We start from the raw sequence: 14,939 nt of genomic DNA, 5'->3' as shown, positions 1-14,939 counted from the left end.
AGGAATTTGTGTTAATGAGCTGTTGGACAGGTGTACCTAATAAAGTGGCCAGTGATTGTATGAGTAAAGAGCAACAGTGCCAGTGAAATGATCCAAAACGCTATCAAAGTAACCCCAAGCCAGCAGAGCGACTTTCCTGTTTATGTTAACATCACATCCAGCTGCATCATAGACATTATCTTATCTTTGTCTGACTGCTTTCCTATTTTTAGTAGACTTGTTATTTACTCACTTTTACATTTTTGCTGCTCCCCATCCTCCCAGTGTTGTTTAAATCTACATTTGACCTACACAAACTAAAAAAGACCTGCACTTTGCTGTTAGACATACAGTTGAAGTCAGAATTATCAGCCCCCCTCCGATTTTTTTTCTTTTTTAATTATTTCCTAAATGAAGTTTAACAGAGCAAGGAAATTTTCACATTATGTATGATAATATTCTTTCTTCTGGAGAAAGTCTTATTTGTTTTATTTCGGCTAGAATAAAAGCAGTTTTTAATTTTTTAAAAGCCATTTTACGGTCAAAATTATTAGCCCCTTTAAGCTATATATTTTTTCGATAGTCTACAGAACAAACCATCATTATACAATAACTTGACAAATTACTCTAACCTGCCTAGTGAACCTAATTAACCTAGGTAGACCTTTAAATGTCACTTTAAGCTCTATAAAAGTGTCTTGAAAAATATCTAGTCAAATATTATTTACTGTCAACAAGGCAAAGATAAAATAAATCAGTAATTAGCAATGAGTTATAAAAACTATTATGTTTAGATGTGTTAAAATGATTTAGATTTGGGCTAATGATTTAGAGAGACTAATAATTCTGACTTCAACTGTACACTGTAAACGATTTCTGTTGTTTTCACGGTATTATACTGCATTTCTCAACAGTTGTTTACTGTATAAGCTGTGTACAGTGTGTTACTGTATATATTGCTGTTTTCACAGTATGATAATGTATTCTCAACATTTCCATACTGTGAACATGATTAACAGTATGCTACTGCAGATTTTACAATGAATTTTGGGAAAAAATCAGTTACTGTGCATCTAAATACAGTACTGCAAATGACCATGAAAAACTTTACACACACTTTATATTATTATTATTATGTTTATTTTATTTTTTGACAAAGTATTTTGTGAAGAAAAATAAAATAACCAGTTTCTCCAGACTGTTCAGTGCATAAAACTGTCCCCTGGTTTTCCATATTTGGGTGTACTGCACCTTAATTTTATAAGGTTAACATGAAAATATTAAATCATTTTTAATCAACATAACTTTGTGCTTAACCAAAACGTAAACTGGAACAAAAGTAATTGATTCATCATGAAACCAAAGTCAGCTTAAATGTCAGAATGACCAGCCTGCTTTAGACGGATTCATGAGGTTTGGGCACCCGTCATCACCATGGAGGTCACATATCTCCGCATTTTCAAAACAATATTTTAAAATAACCACCATCTCTATAAATAAACCACAGACTTGAGTTAAAAACAACTACATTCCCGCATGAAAAACGGTTAAAACTAAATTTTATAACACATTCATTATAGAGCCATCTAAGACCGGGGCAAGTCTCACATGTCTAGCCGATTATAACCTCGTTTCGCCGGATACATGAGTGATGATGGACACCCTGGAGGTCAGAATCTCCGCTATCGGCAAAGCACGCTTAAAATTTACGCATGATATCTATAAATAAACCACAGATTTGAGTTTGTAAGAACTACATTCTCGCATGAAACACTGTTAAAATTTCATTTCGTGACATATTAAACGCAATATTTATAATATTAGCTGGGCTTTCTCATCCGCCATTACCATTTGCTTGTAAGTTAGATGTGAAATGAATTCTGGGAGAAAAAAATATATATATTTATATATAATTCTCAAAACACTTCAAACGAACTTTATTCTTATTGTCAAGGTCAGATATATGTAATAATCTCGCTGGTAAAGTGAATAAAAAACAATGTTACTATATTGTAATCAATATCACGTTTGCACTGGTTCGGTTCAGCACTCGAGCAACTCTGAATCGTATTGAACCGAATTGAACCGTTTGCTCGGGAATTATTTGATCACACGTGTTCACAAGCACATTCAGCAATATGCAATTAGTGTATAATTAGTGTATAAATGCGTGTGGCCAAGCAGTATAACGAAATAGTAATGAATCATATAAAAAAAGGAATCGGTTTTAGGCGGATTTGATTCTTTACTGTTCACTAAGGAGCCGATTCATAGAACCGAACGGACACGACTCGACATGCAGGCAACGGCTCTCCTAATTTGAAATTCACCTGTCGTCTTTCATCCAGCGAATTCATCCTCGGTAAGTGATTTAAAGTCAAATTCTGTCCGTTAAAGGATTGTTTTTTAAGTATTTCTGTGTATTGTGTGTGTAATTTAAAAGAATTAACCAAGTGACATTAGTTGTAGGTTCGTATGTGACGCTATCCGTTAACAAACGGTATTTTAAACAAGAAATAACAAACGCCAGGCGGCCATTGTAGTGTTTGCGAGGTATTAGATACAGTGAGTTTATCTTGAGTGAGTTTTTGACCATACGTTAAGTTACCTGAAAAAAACATAACTTTAACTTATTGTAACTGCATTAATGAATTCTCTATTTCAGCACAACACTGAGATGAAGGCGAAGTCACCATGAAAAGTTAAACGTTTACCGTTAAGGTAAGCTCTGGTCTTCACATAGTCATTATGACTAAGCTATCATTATGGTAAAATTTTTCAACTGTAAGTTAGTTATTTAAACTAAACTCATAATGAAATGAGACTTAATTGTTTTATTAAATGGAGCTGAAAATTAAATGCAGTTGAATTATTTTAAGCTAACGTTAATATTAACAAAATACATATTAATTGTCTATTTCTCAATAATGTTAATGAGCTTGATGTATAGTGTGTCATTAACTGTACATTTAATTTTTGGTGTTCAGGTGTACCTGAAGTGAGTGTACGTTCTGAGTACACAGATATAAGCCAAAGTCATTATCACTATATATATATATATATATATATATATATATATATATATATATATATATATATATATATATATATATATATATATATATATATATATATATATCCATCCTATTCTAAGAGAAATGGATGGGGTCAGGGAATGATTTGTGTACAAATGTATTTTAACCCCATTCAGATTGGTATGGTTGTACCATAGATTTAGATTAATTAATGTTAAGTCTTATTTTACTCTTATTATATTTATCTGTTTTTCAGCTACAGTAATTGATGTTGAAAAACTGATGCTACCAATCTATCCTCACTTGATTATTCAAGGTAATGTTGATGTCTTCCTCATTTTGATTAGATTTTTAAATGTCAAGTTGTTCACAGATTTGTTGTGAGGAGTTTCATGTACAACCTCTTTTTCTTCTTCCAGCAGTTCTTAAGATAAAAAAAATCTGGTGTTAAAACAGCCACGGCTATGCTATTTGCCTACCAATTGCTGAGTAAATATTAGACAAACATTTTTTTCTATAACTGTTGTCTTTGTGTTTATTAGCAATTTTACTGGGCGTATGTGTTTTTTTTTTTTTCAAACAGCCTGGAAACTGTAAGTTTAGTTCAATATGTTATTTTATGCTATTCATTTTTGTGTAAACATAGATTGCATGGTGAAGCTATCGTTTTATAGTGGGAAAATGTAAAAGAGAATCACTGAATACAATGGCATAATGATTCTGCTTGTTCAAAGAAGGTACTTGATTTAGTTTTCCTCAAGCGACACATCAGTTTTTATGACTATTGCTTGACACTTGAATTGAAGGGACAGTTCACCCCAAAATGAAAATAATAGCATCTTTGGCATCCTCCACTTGTTTCAAAATAGTTACATATTTAATTTGTTCCGTTGAACACAAACTCGTATTTTTTAAAGAAATTTGGTTCAAATATGGATGTCAATAGTTACTGGTTACTAACATTCTTCAAAATATCTGCTTTAGTGTTTAACAGAAATTTAAACGGATTTAAAACACATGGAGTAATGGTGGCAAAAAAGTAAACTATCCTTTTAAATATTTTATTCTGAGACTTATTTATATATGTCTTGTCTTTTGCCATATTGTCTTTCTAGCTCAGATTGTGATGAACCTGGAATGTGACACCAGTTACTCTAAGACAAGAACCGAATAAAGCACAGATGTGGAGGGATTTGCAGCCAAACTAACTGGAGGGAAGGAACCTTTAGGTAAAAGCACCTGCTTTATTTAGATCTGAAGTATTTTATTTGACATAGAGATTTATTGTTTTAATTCTAATTTAAAGCAAACAAGGTTGAGCACCCCTGGTCTAAAAGCTCAAAAATGCTGTTTCCGTGATAAGGTTAAATGTAGTTGAGAAACAGATTCATTAGGATCAATGCTTAAAGTAAACATTTTCTTCTCTCTGTAGACCAAACATGTTTACTATCCCTCACATTTTAATAAATTGTTTCTGTTTTTGTTTCTTACAGTGTGGGTGAACATACTACCTGGATGTCCAACAAAGGCTGCACAAGAGCTCATTTGATAGCACATATTCTGTCCTGTCTACATCTCTGATGAGCTGGAAGTGCTTCGACATCAGTGAGTAATACATCTTTATATTGTCATGCATACAGGATTTCTGTAAGCTTAGCTTTAATGTTAGTTTCTAATCAGCAGTGATTGTTTTAAAAAATTAAGTATTTAAATTATTCTCAACGTTTTACTGATGCTGTGCACAGTAACGTCATGATGATTTAGTTTGAGGAAATGTCACTAGAGGGTTTGTATAAAAAAAAAAATAAATAAATAAATTGTATGAAATGACTCGATAAAATGTTTATTTGTCTCGCTGACATGCCATCACTGCTGCATATTAAAATACAGTAATACGAATTGACAGCAGAATATTACCACAAACATTTCATGAAGTAGGCTAGACTGCTCTTAAGTTCTCTACTCAACTTTAACACATTTCCTCGTGTCGCTGAGCCTCTCTGCAGATTTTGCCAAAAATGAATGCTTAGTGATTACTTTGTTTTATGCAAACCAAATATCAGTAACTCATCATTAGCATTATTTTAAAAAATCACCCACGGCTTTCATGTTCTCTAACGCAATCTTATCTGTAAGTTAGAAGTGGATTTATACGTGTTAAAAGCCTAAAAGTATTTAATTAACATTAGTCACGTTAAATTAGATTATTTTTATTTATTTAATTTTAAATGTGTAGCCTCTTAAAGTGAGAATGAACTGTGTTTACCCCTCTTAAATCCGTGGAAGCACTAGTAGTGTGATCATGGAATCAGATATTCGAGCTTTACAGAGTCGGACATTAAGTTAAGATGAGACTTTATTTTTTACACACCTGTGTGGACACCTGATTAGCGATCTTCAAGAACAATGCCCGCTGATCTTTTCCCCATTAACGTTAGTGTAATTTCGAATTGACAACAAACTGTATTTCACCAACAAAAACAATAAAAAAAACTTATATATATTATAACTGTTATATATATTTATATATATATATATAAAAACAACAGTGCAGTGTTTCGTTTCTGAATGAATTAAATGGTTTGAGGGATGATCAGTTTTTACTTCAGTGATTGATTTTGCTTGTCATTTTTGCAGGATCATCAGAAGTGCTCCTGCCCTTTTCCACTGTCCCTTTCCACATCATTTGGCCTTCATCATTTCCTGTCTTGTAGCAGTATTTTCACCTGTTTTTAAAATTGTAATAATTTTTGATGCATTAATTGTTGACTGGTTTTAATGATCAATTGTTTATTAGGGTTCTGTTGCTTTGTTATATTGAATAATTGCTACTGTTTTAGCATGGTTTACACAATAAACCTTTATTGTGAAGTTAAAGTTTCAGTTTCTTTATTTTTCTTGTATTTCTTGAACAGTTAAAATAACACTTGTGCAACTTTTGAACTTTTTTTACCCATTATAAAGTAGCACTATTAAATAAAATAAAATAACATTTAATAACTGTAAAATACTATACAGTAATAATGAAAGTAACGTTAAAATACCGTAGTTCTTCATGGTAAAAATGTACAATAAAATACTGTTTTCAGTTTTGCAGTATGTGTATCACTACTGTAATTGGTGTTACAGTAAAAATCAACAACAGTAAAATGATGTATTACATTTTACAGTAAATGTAATACTAATGTAATTAGTATTACAGTAATGTTACTGTTTTATGAAATACAGCAGCTACTGGATAATTGTTGCCAGTAACTTACTGTTAATTTAACAAGAAATCGTTTACAGTGTATGTATAGTCTAGTTGAAGAAAGCTGTGTCAGTATACAACTCACATTTGTTGATCCAGCTAAAAAAAACAGCATCCAGTCTGTGCCTCAGACGGCCAGTTTAGCCCTTCTCAGTCAAGATTGCACATTTCCCACACAATAACTCAAATCCATATGTGGCCACAAGAGCACATCAGTGATAAAAAAAAAACAACTTGTTCAAACAAAAACAAATGAGTTCATTTGTAAACACCAAAACTTACTACAATAATCTCTGCAAATTAAAGAGCCACGTCTAGGTCAGGAATATTAAATGAAGTCAACCAACTGACTGGCTAATGGGTATCCATGCAGCATGCAGTGCACATTAGGAATCACTGTTTACTAAAGCTAGTAAATTGCCAGATAAATTAACCAAGAGTGAAAAAAAAAACCCAGAAAAACTTGCTGACCAGTTATAAAAATGTTTTCATTGCCTAGCTGTGGGCTTAATGGTTGCCACTGGAGTGGAATGTCCTACTGACGTCAGTTTCAATCTATTCAGTGTTGTGTGAACATTCAGAAATGAGTACACTTGTAAACAAATATTAACTGAAAGCATTAATAGCGAGAACATAAATAATCCTGAAAAGCACAGTGTGATTTCACGCTGAACAGCTTAGTAAAGAAAAAACACACATTTGTTCTTTTCAGATGTGGTCAGGAAAATCGCTGCAGCCTCTAATAAAAAATTGGACTGGCGCAGGTACTAATTAAATGGTAACAACACTGTCTGAGGAGGATCAGAAACAAGCATTCGACATGGAAAATGTGCAATTTGTCTCCAAACAAGTGAGAGAATGGAAATGCATGAACACTTTCTGTCAGATCATTTGGATCATCGGCAGAACCAGTCTTGGCACGCTCTGCCTTTTTAATAGAGGCTAAATGATTTTCTCTCTGCCACACAACACAAATCATCCGAAGCCATATGATAGCTTTATGTGAGAAGCAGACAGAAGAAGTAATTTTAGTTGTGGTGGGAAAAACAGATTAAAGGTGCACTCTCAAAAAGTATGTGTTAATTACATATTATATGTGTTATGGCTATTTTAATCATGTGTATTCTTAGATGATTATGTGCAAAAAGAAAGAAAACAACTGTGTGCCAAACACGTATGTTGACTTTCATCCAGTCAGATTGCTGCCTACTTGTTGGCACCAAGGTTATTATAGTTAACGAAAACGAACGAAAAAACGAAAACTAAAATTCATTTCTTAACTGAAATTCAAATAAAAAGAGAGTTAAAAAAAAAACTGAAACTGTATTGTATACATGCAAAACTAACTAAAACTAACTAAACATCCTGAACTAAACTAGCAAAATGTCCTTCGCTATCATCTTTGCAAATGTATTTTATAAATAAGCCTACTGTAAGCCCATATATATACATATATATATATATATATATATATATATATATATATATATATATATATATATATATATATATATATATATATATATATTAGGGCTGTGCAATTAATCGAAAATTCGATTTCGATTTTGGCTTCTAGCGATTATGAGAGACCATTATTCGAGATAAATGATTATTCCATCATATACCTCCCCCTTTCCAGTTGTACACATTTGTTGCTCTGCAAAGCTCACTTCCACGTGAAAATGAATATAAGCATGTTCTGTAATGTAACTTTTGCGGCACGTGACGCGCATTATTCATATTTTTAAAAACGCAAAAGAGCACATGCTCTGTGTGTGCGAGACGGGCAGAGCACACACATCTAATGCCATCCTAATGTGAGCGCTTTAATGTTCAAATACATGCATGTTTGTGTCAGAGTGCAGTGTTTAGTGATTATTCATATTAACCTTCGTTTGTGTAATAAACCAACAAGTTGAGAATCAAAAGACATGTGAAAGAGAAACCATATCAGAGCCGCACTATTCTTAAAGCTACAGCGCACAATATTCCTACTGCCGCCTGTTTTTATTACTAATCAAACAACAAAAGGAGAAAATCCCTCTTGATTGACTGCTCTTGACTGAAGGACTTTTGCAGCTAAAGTGTTTTTCTTACAGTGAAGATGCTTAAAGCAGTTTAAACATAACATGATTATTAACGCATTTCTAATAACTGATTTCATTTATTTTTGCTATGTTGACAGTACATTATATTTTACTAGATATTTTTCAACATACTAGTATTCAGCTTAAAGTGACATTCAAAGGCTTAATTAGTGGAATTAGGCAAGTCATTTTATAACAGTAATTTCTTCTGCATTCAATCAAACATACAGTTGCGGTCAGAATTATTAGCCCCCCTTTGAATTTTTTTCTTTTTTAAAATATATACCAAATGATGTTTAACAGAGCAAGGAAATTTTCACAGTATGTCTAATAATATTTTTTTCTTCTGGAGAAAGTTTTATTTGTTTTATTTCAGCTACAATAACAGAAGTTTTACATTTTTTAAAAGACATTTTAAGGACAAAATTATTAGCCCCTTTAAGATATTTTTCCCCAATAGTCTACAGAACAAACTATCATTATACAGTAACTTGCCTAATTACCCTAACCCGCCTAATTAACCCTGTTAAGCCTTTAAATGTCACTTTAGGCTGTATAGAAGTGTCTCAAAATATATCTATTAAAATATTATTTACTGTCATCATGGCAAAGATAAAATAAACCAGCTTTTAGAAATTAGTTATTAAAACTATTATGTTTAGAAATGTGTTGAAAAAATCTTCTAACCGCTAAACAGAAATTGGGGGAAAAAATAAACAGGGGTGCTAATAATTCAGGGGGCTAATAATTCTGACTTCAACTGTATATATATTTTTTTAAAGAGGCTAATAATACTGAGCTATAAAAATAGGTTTCAAAATATTTAAACTCATATAAAATATTTATACTTATTCTAGCTGAAATAACATATAAGCCTTTCCCCAGAAGAAAAAAAATTATAGGAAATACTGTGAAAAATTCCTTTGTTAAACATCATTTGAGGAATATTTATATGATTGTGATTTTTCCCATAATCGAGCTACAATAATATATATCACACACACTAGATACTGCATACAGACCCTGAGCATGCATCAAAAGCGCTGCCACATTTGTACAGTGCTCCCAGGACAAAAGTAATTTAACCGCACTAGTCAAATCTAAAGCCAATGTGAAGCTGGTGGACTTTTAGAGCTGTGCACAGGTGTAGTAACAAGCAAACAAAGAACACAAAGCATAAAGGCAGAACATTTTATGGGTAAGATTTAGTTTTTTATGTTTTTGAATGTTACAAACTTTTGTGCTTAACAAGTATTAATGATAATACAATCTCTTACTGCCCTGACCATTGAGGAAAGTAGCACCATACTCACACCATAAATACCAGACTTATGCTAGTTTCGTTGAATAAAACAAGCAAACAATGTAAATGAAATATGACAACAAGATGCTGCGGTGCCAGAAACTTGTATTTTTAGGCAGCAGTGAATTATTTATTAAAGAATGATTATTTAACTAATAATAAAATAACTATAAATATAAATAACTACCTGACCCACATGGTCTTTGTTTTACTCGTAATCAAATTATAAATAAATGAAGATAAGTTACCACCTGTCAATCACTTTTCGGCTGAACTCTGGTATGAATAGGCAGAGTGATCTGTGTCATAATAATGACGTCGACAAACTAGGTTGCAAAAAAGGTGCACAACCAACAGGAACCAATTAATAGTAGCTGAGATTTTCACTAAAATTCAGCGTTAAAAACGAAAGATTGAAGCAGTGTACTGACACTGTGACACGTTACCTGACAGATTCAAAAGACAGATGAGTCGTTAGACAGAGACAAGATTAATTAAATATCATGTTTAACAACTATAGTGAGAGGCAATTCAGTGGTAATTCAATTCCAATTCATATCCTTGATAAACTGTCCGACGTGCACTGCTCTCGGGTTTTGTGCTCAAAGCATTTTTGACTGCCTGGGGCTCAGACACGTGCATACGCTTTTTTGTGTGATCACTTTTTAAAATGTCCAGTAATGTGCCAATCACCACAAGTAATCTTTAAAATATTTAAATCTAAAACATATTTAACATAAAATATTTAAAATCACTTAATGTCATTTTTAATATCAACAATTATAGTTATTTTAAGCATTACTAAAAATAGCTAAGAGTTGTCACTATCCAGAAACATTTTCCGAGGTTCCCACTGCCTAGAGTGGATTTTCTAAGGTTAAAACTTCATAATCTACATTATAATGCATACATGACAAACACAGCTGAATCGGTGGTTCCTCTGAACGTTATATTTTTGTAAAACAACATATAAAATAGTATAAAAATGTCTTCATGAGAATTATTCGTAAGAAATGTATTGTAAATGCTGTAGATGTGTTTTATTAAATGTATTTTTTAAAATTGTGCTCCATTAATCTAGTTTAAGGCGGAGAAAATAAAGCACATTTATGACACAATGTAATTTATGACACATTAGTTTGATAAAAATAATGAACACACTGTCTGTGTTAAGAAGAACAGCACACTTGTTGAACTCAAAACAACACTAAATATGTTTTCCTTAGACACGCAGGTGTTAAGAAATAACAATGGCTTTATTGTTTTTAACACATCTCTTATAAGAGTTTAATATGAAGATGTTAAATCAAATTTCTTACACTTAGTATCATTTGCCTTCAGGAGATTAGAAGGAAAGGTTTGAGCAGGAATAGATTACAAAATATCCTCTAGCATAGCTGTACTAACATTCTCATTATCAATGAAAATATTATATCCAAATCTCCTTTGAACATTCTTTTTTTGTCTTCGGTTGTAGAAACATTAAGAAACATTTCTATTTCAAAGCATTATGGGTTGATACTTTTTAAAATGTTTTCTGAACATTCTACAAATGTAGCTATTTTTATCATCCAAAAGCTTTTTAAAGAGATCCACAAACAATGTTGAAATAATGTGCTTTGCTAACATTTTGATACACTGATGACATCCAATGTTCTAAATGTGGAATACGCAGATAACATAATCCAGTGATCATAAAATGAATCGTATTATCAGTGTTTAATAGAGAATGTCAATTGGCAAATTGAGTAAATTTAATATAAAGTAAGACTACAAATCAAATCACAGTGAAGTAATGGCTTTGAACATATAACTGCAAAAAGACCTTGCAAAAAATCTGCAAGTTCTGCATGTCTCTGTGTGAATAGCAGATGATTTTTACTAGTCAAGTGTTGGCCTATACAGAATCTGCGCATAAAGAAACTCGCCGATTTTTAGCCCATAATTGAGTCTATGTGTTTACTAGTGTAAATGGGTGTACATTTATTTTATTCATTTTTTTAATTAATTTCAGTGATATTATTGACTAATATTAAAATGTTCATATGATTTATTTACAATACAGTTTGTAAATTAATATTTTCTGTCTTTTAGTAGAGATATTAAATGAGACTTGCTTTGTTTACCAAATAAATGGATCTAGTTGGATTTGCACCATAAACATTAAATAAAAGTTAAAAAGTTATTATTTCCTAAATGAAGCTTTTAGTTACAATACTCCCAAAATCATTCAGAATAAAAACACAGATTTTTTATTTTTTTTTTCTCAGTAGAAATACCAAAAAAATGTCTGCAAATTTTGTTGGCTCTAGTCCAAGTGTAACACTTATAGCATCTTTCATTCTACTAAATAAGGAGATGATGATCTTCATCTTGAGAGATGCTTGTTCACAAGACTTTTACCATTTTTTTCTAAGAAATAAATCACATGAAGTACACCCAGAAGGTCAAGAGTCTTAACAAGAGCCTGCCAATATAAAAATTAAACCGAACTTAAAGAAAGTTCTGGAATTTTCATCATTTCACCAAGTTAAATAAGCATTTTGATTAATGATTATAAGATTTAATTAAATTAACCATTATTGTAAAAAAAATAAAACAGATAAAAATGTAATTGACTTGAATTGGATTGTACTTTAGAGCAGCAAGGTACAGCACAAATTATTAAAAAGGAAACATAAAATGGAATTTGGGGGAAAACAGATTAAATAGATGTCGCAGTGCCCTATTAATATTACTGTTAGAGGAACCTTTTAGCTGTTTATAGGCCATATAATCCACCCAGGCTCATTCTGAAAACATACCTCTATACATTTCTGGAGAGAGCAAAATACGTCCTAGGAGCTTTGTCTTTTTGCAGTTTTAATTTTCGCGAATCCACCAGAGGCCGCTGTGTATGCTTTTTCACATCTTTCACATCTCACAAATTTATCTCGCAAGTGCCACTCACGCCTGCTCTTCCAGCATAGATCCACCAGAGGTCGCTGTCGACTGACTGTTTGACTGACGGACCGATCGACTGACCCACCCGACTCCTTCCCTAAATCCGACCAATAGTCTTTACAAATGCAACAATTGACCCACCCACCCACTTCCCTAAACCGAACTGACAGTTTTTAAAACCAATCCAGAAAAAGAAAAGCCCTCGCCTGATTTTTGCCATGTTTTCAGATTTTACCACATTCTCACCGTGTTATTTACTTCATTTTTTGGCTACTGTTTTTGTCTTGCCTGCTTTCTGGAACCATTCTTCACCAGACTCGAACACCATCGTTGTAGTCTACTCCTCTCTGCATTTCAAGTCCGGAGATGTACATGGTGAGCTAACTGGACAAACTGGTAACAGTGGTAAAGCCGTCCGTACAGAGATAAGCGGTCAGCGGTAAGCACGAAAAAGAACGTTTTTACATTTTCAGAAAGAGCCTATGTTGTATATAATACTATAGGGATTTTTTTTATAATACTATAAAGATTTGATGTTACATCAAGTATTGGATTTATTTTTAATACCACAATAATAACAATAATACATAACATAATTTGTTCAGTCCACTTAAATTTGTCAAAACCAATTAACTTATTTACAGGTAACAGTTTTGAGTTGGGACAAAATAAACAAATAGTTTGGAACCCTGCATTTTTTACAGTGTATGTACACGTTTTTTTTATTTTTGTTATATTTATTTATTTATTTATTTATTCTATATACTGTATGGGGAAAAGACAGCATAAAGGTTTGGAACAACTTACTTTTGGGTGAACAATCCTCAATAGATAGTTAATTCGGTTTGCCTACTTATAGTCAAAGGATTGATCTGTCCCACAGATTTGTCAGCATCTCATTTATCTTCCCCTACTATGTGCAACAAAGCAGCTGTAATCTCAGTAACCAGACTACGCAACTAAAATAGGCTTTCAAATCAGCTTTTCATCATCTGGATGTCTCACTGTTCAGCAATGATCTGTTTTATACTGTTTCTGAATACGTTCAATGTTGTGATGAAGCAACAGTAAACCTAGTCTTTCAAATCAGGTAAAAAAGATGAATATTGTTTTGTTTTTATTACTGAGATCCAGAAGCAACCATTGGGGACACTTTTCATCTGCTCCTCTTCAAGGTTTGTGCCTTAGATTTTGATTGCTGGGGCATTTTTTATGCTACACAGAAAAAAAAAACACATTCTCAGTCTGGAAATGTAATCATTTGTTCTGTAAAACACAGAATCTCCCTGGAGATTAAAGCTTAAGAGGGAGATGAAAACTTCCTACTCGTGTGGAACTGCAGCAAAAGGACTGTAAATGTACCATAAATGTAAACGTAAAGACATCAGCAGCAATCTGTAATAAAGTGATCTGAACAACTGTCTCTATATATCTGTATTCAAAATAGCAAGAAAAGAATCTCACAAACTCCAGAATTTCACTGCTTACCTTTTGATTTCTTTGGTTTAAGGGAATAGATTAATAAAAGATATAAAATAAGGCATGTTTTATTATTAACTTTTATTAAAATGTGATTCTAAATGACATACAGCAAATCTCTACTTTATAATTGATACAAACAAGCTCAGACAAACTGTGCCAAGACATCTGTGAAAGATTGACTGATTTAATTCATTTCATACTCTACTTGAAGCACTATATTTGTGTACAAGCACCCGGGAATAAACATCGTGAAACATTTCCTTAAGCAAGTCATCTTGTCAAATAGATTATAAAGTAATTAAGCATAATTAAATGTTTTCAGCTATGCTTTTCGTCTTATTTTTTTTTTTCTTTTAACATTCTTTACATAAAAAGATGCAAAATTGGTTAATACAGTAATATTTTTTTTAATTTGTTTACAGCCCTCAAAAAATTATTAGTAATTTATACCTGATCTGTAAAAAGGATTTTCTGATAAAAATGTTGTAAAAACCCAAAATACATCATAGATGCAAAATCTTACTTTCCATAAGTCATAGAGAAGAAGTGACATATATGGGTCAAAGATGCAAAGTCACTTTCAAGCAGAACAACAAAAGGGTAAAGCTTTAAATTTTTCATACCGTGTTGTTTCATTTTAGTTTTACTGACAAACAAAATAAGATTCAGAAGTAAAATATGACAAAAGATCATTATACAAAAGTTAATATTGTATTGAAACATCCTTAAACATTCCCACTCGAACCAACTAATAGAACCCACAAAACAGCCACTCACTGGATGTTTTCTCTTTTTCTGACCATTCTCTGTAAACCCAAGAGATGGTTGTGCATAAAAACCCAGTAGATCAGCAGTTTCTG

General features: G+C 32.2%; 1 protein-coding gene and 1 long non-coding RNA gene across 5 annotated transcripts in view; one reads left to right on the top strand and one right to left on the bottom strand.

Moving 5' to 3' along the window:
- rxfp2a (relaxin family peptide receptor 2a) overlaps nucleotides 1–14,939 on the bottom strand; it is a 140,007-nt gene that overhangs the window by 87,583 nt on the left and 37,485 nt on the right.
- Nucleotides 2,245–5,888, top strand: LOC137490397 (uncharacterized). Its single transcript, XR_011009827.2, has 5 exons — nucleotides 2,245–2,341; nucleotides 2,645–2,700; nucleotides 3,271–4,243; nucleotides 4,508–4,619; nucleotides 5,652–5,888. It is a non-coding gene; the product is annotated as an uncharacterized lncRNA (long non-coding RNA).

The sequence above is a fragment of the Danio rerio genome, chromosome 10 (genome assembly GCF_049306965.1).
Source record: "Danio rerio strain Tuebingen ecotype United States chromosome 10, GRCz12tu, whole genome shotgun sequence".
In the NCBI taxonomy this organism is placed as follows: Eukaryota; Metazoa; Chordata; class Actinopteri; order Cypriniformes; family Danionidae; genus Danio; species Danio rerio.
This window is presented reverse-complemented; position numbering and strand designations above follow the sequence as displayed.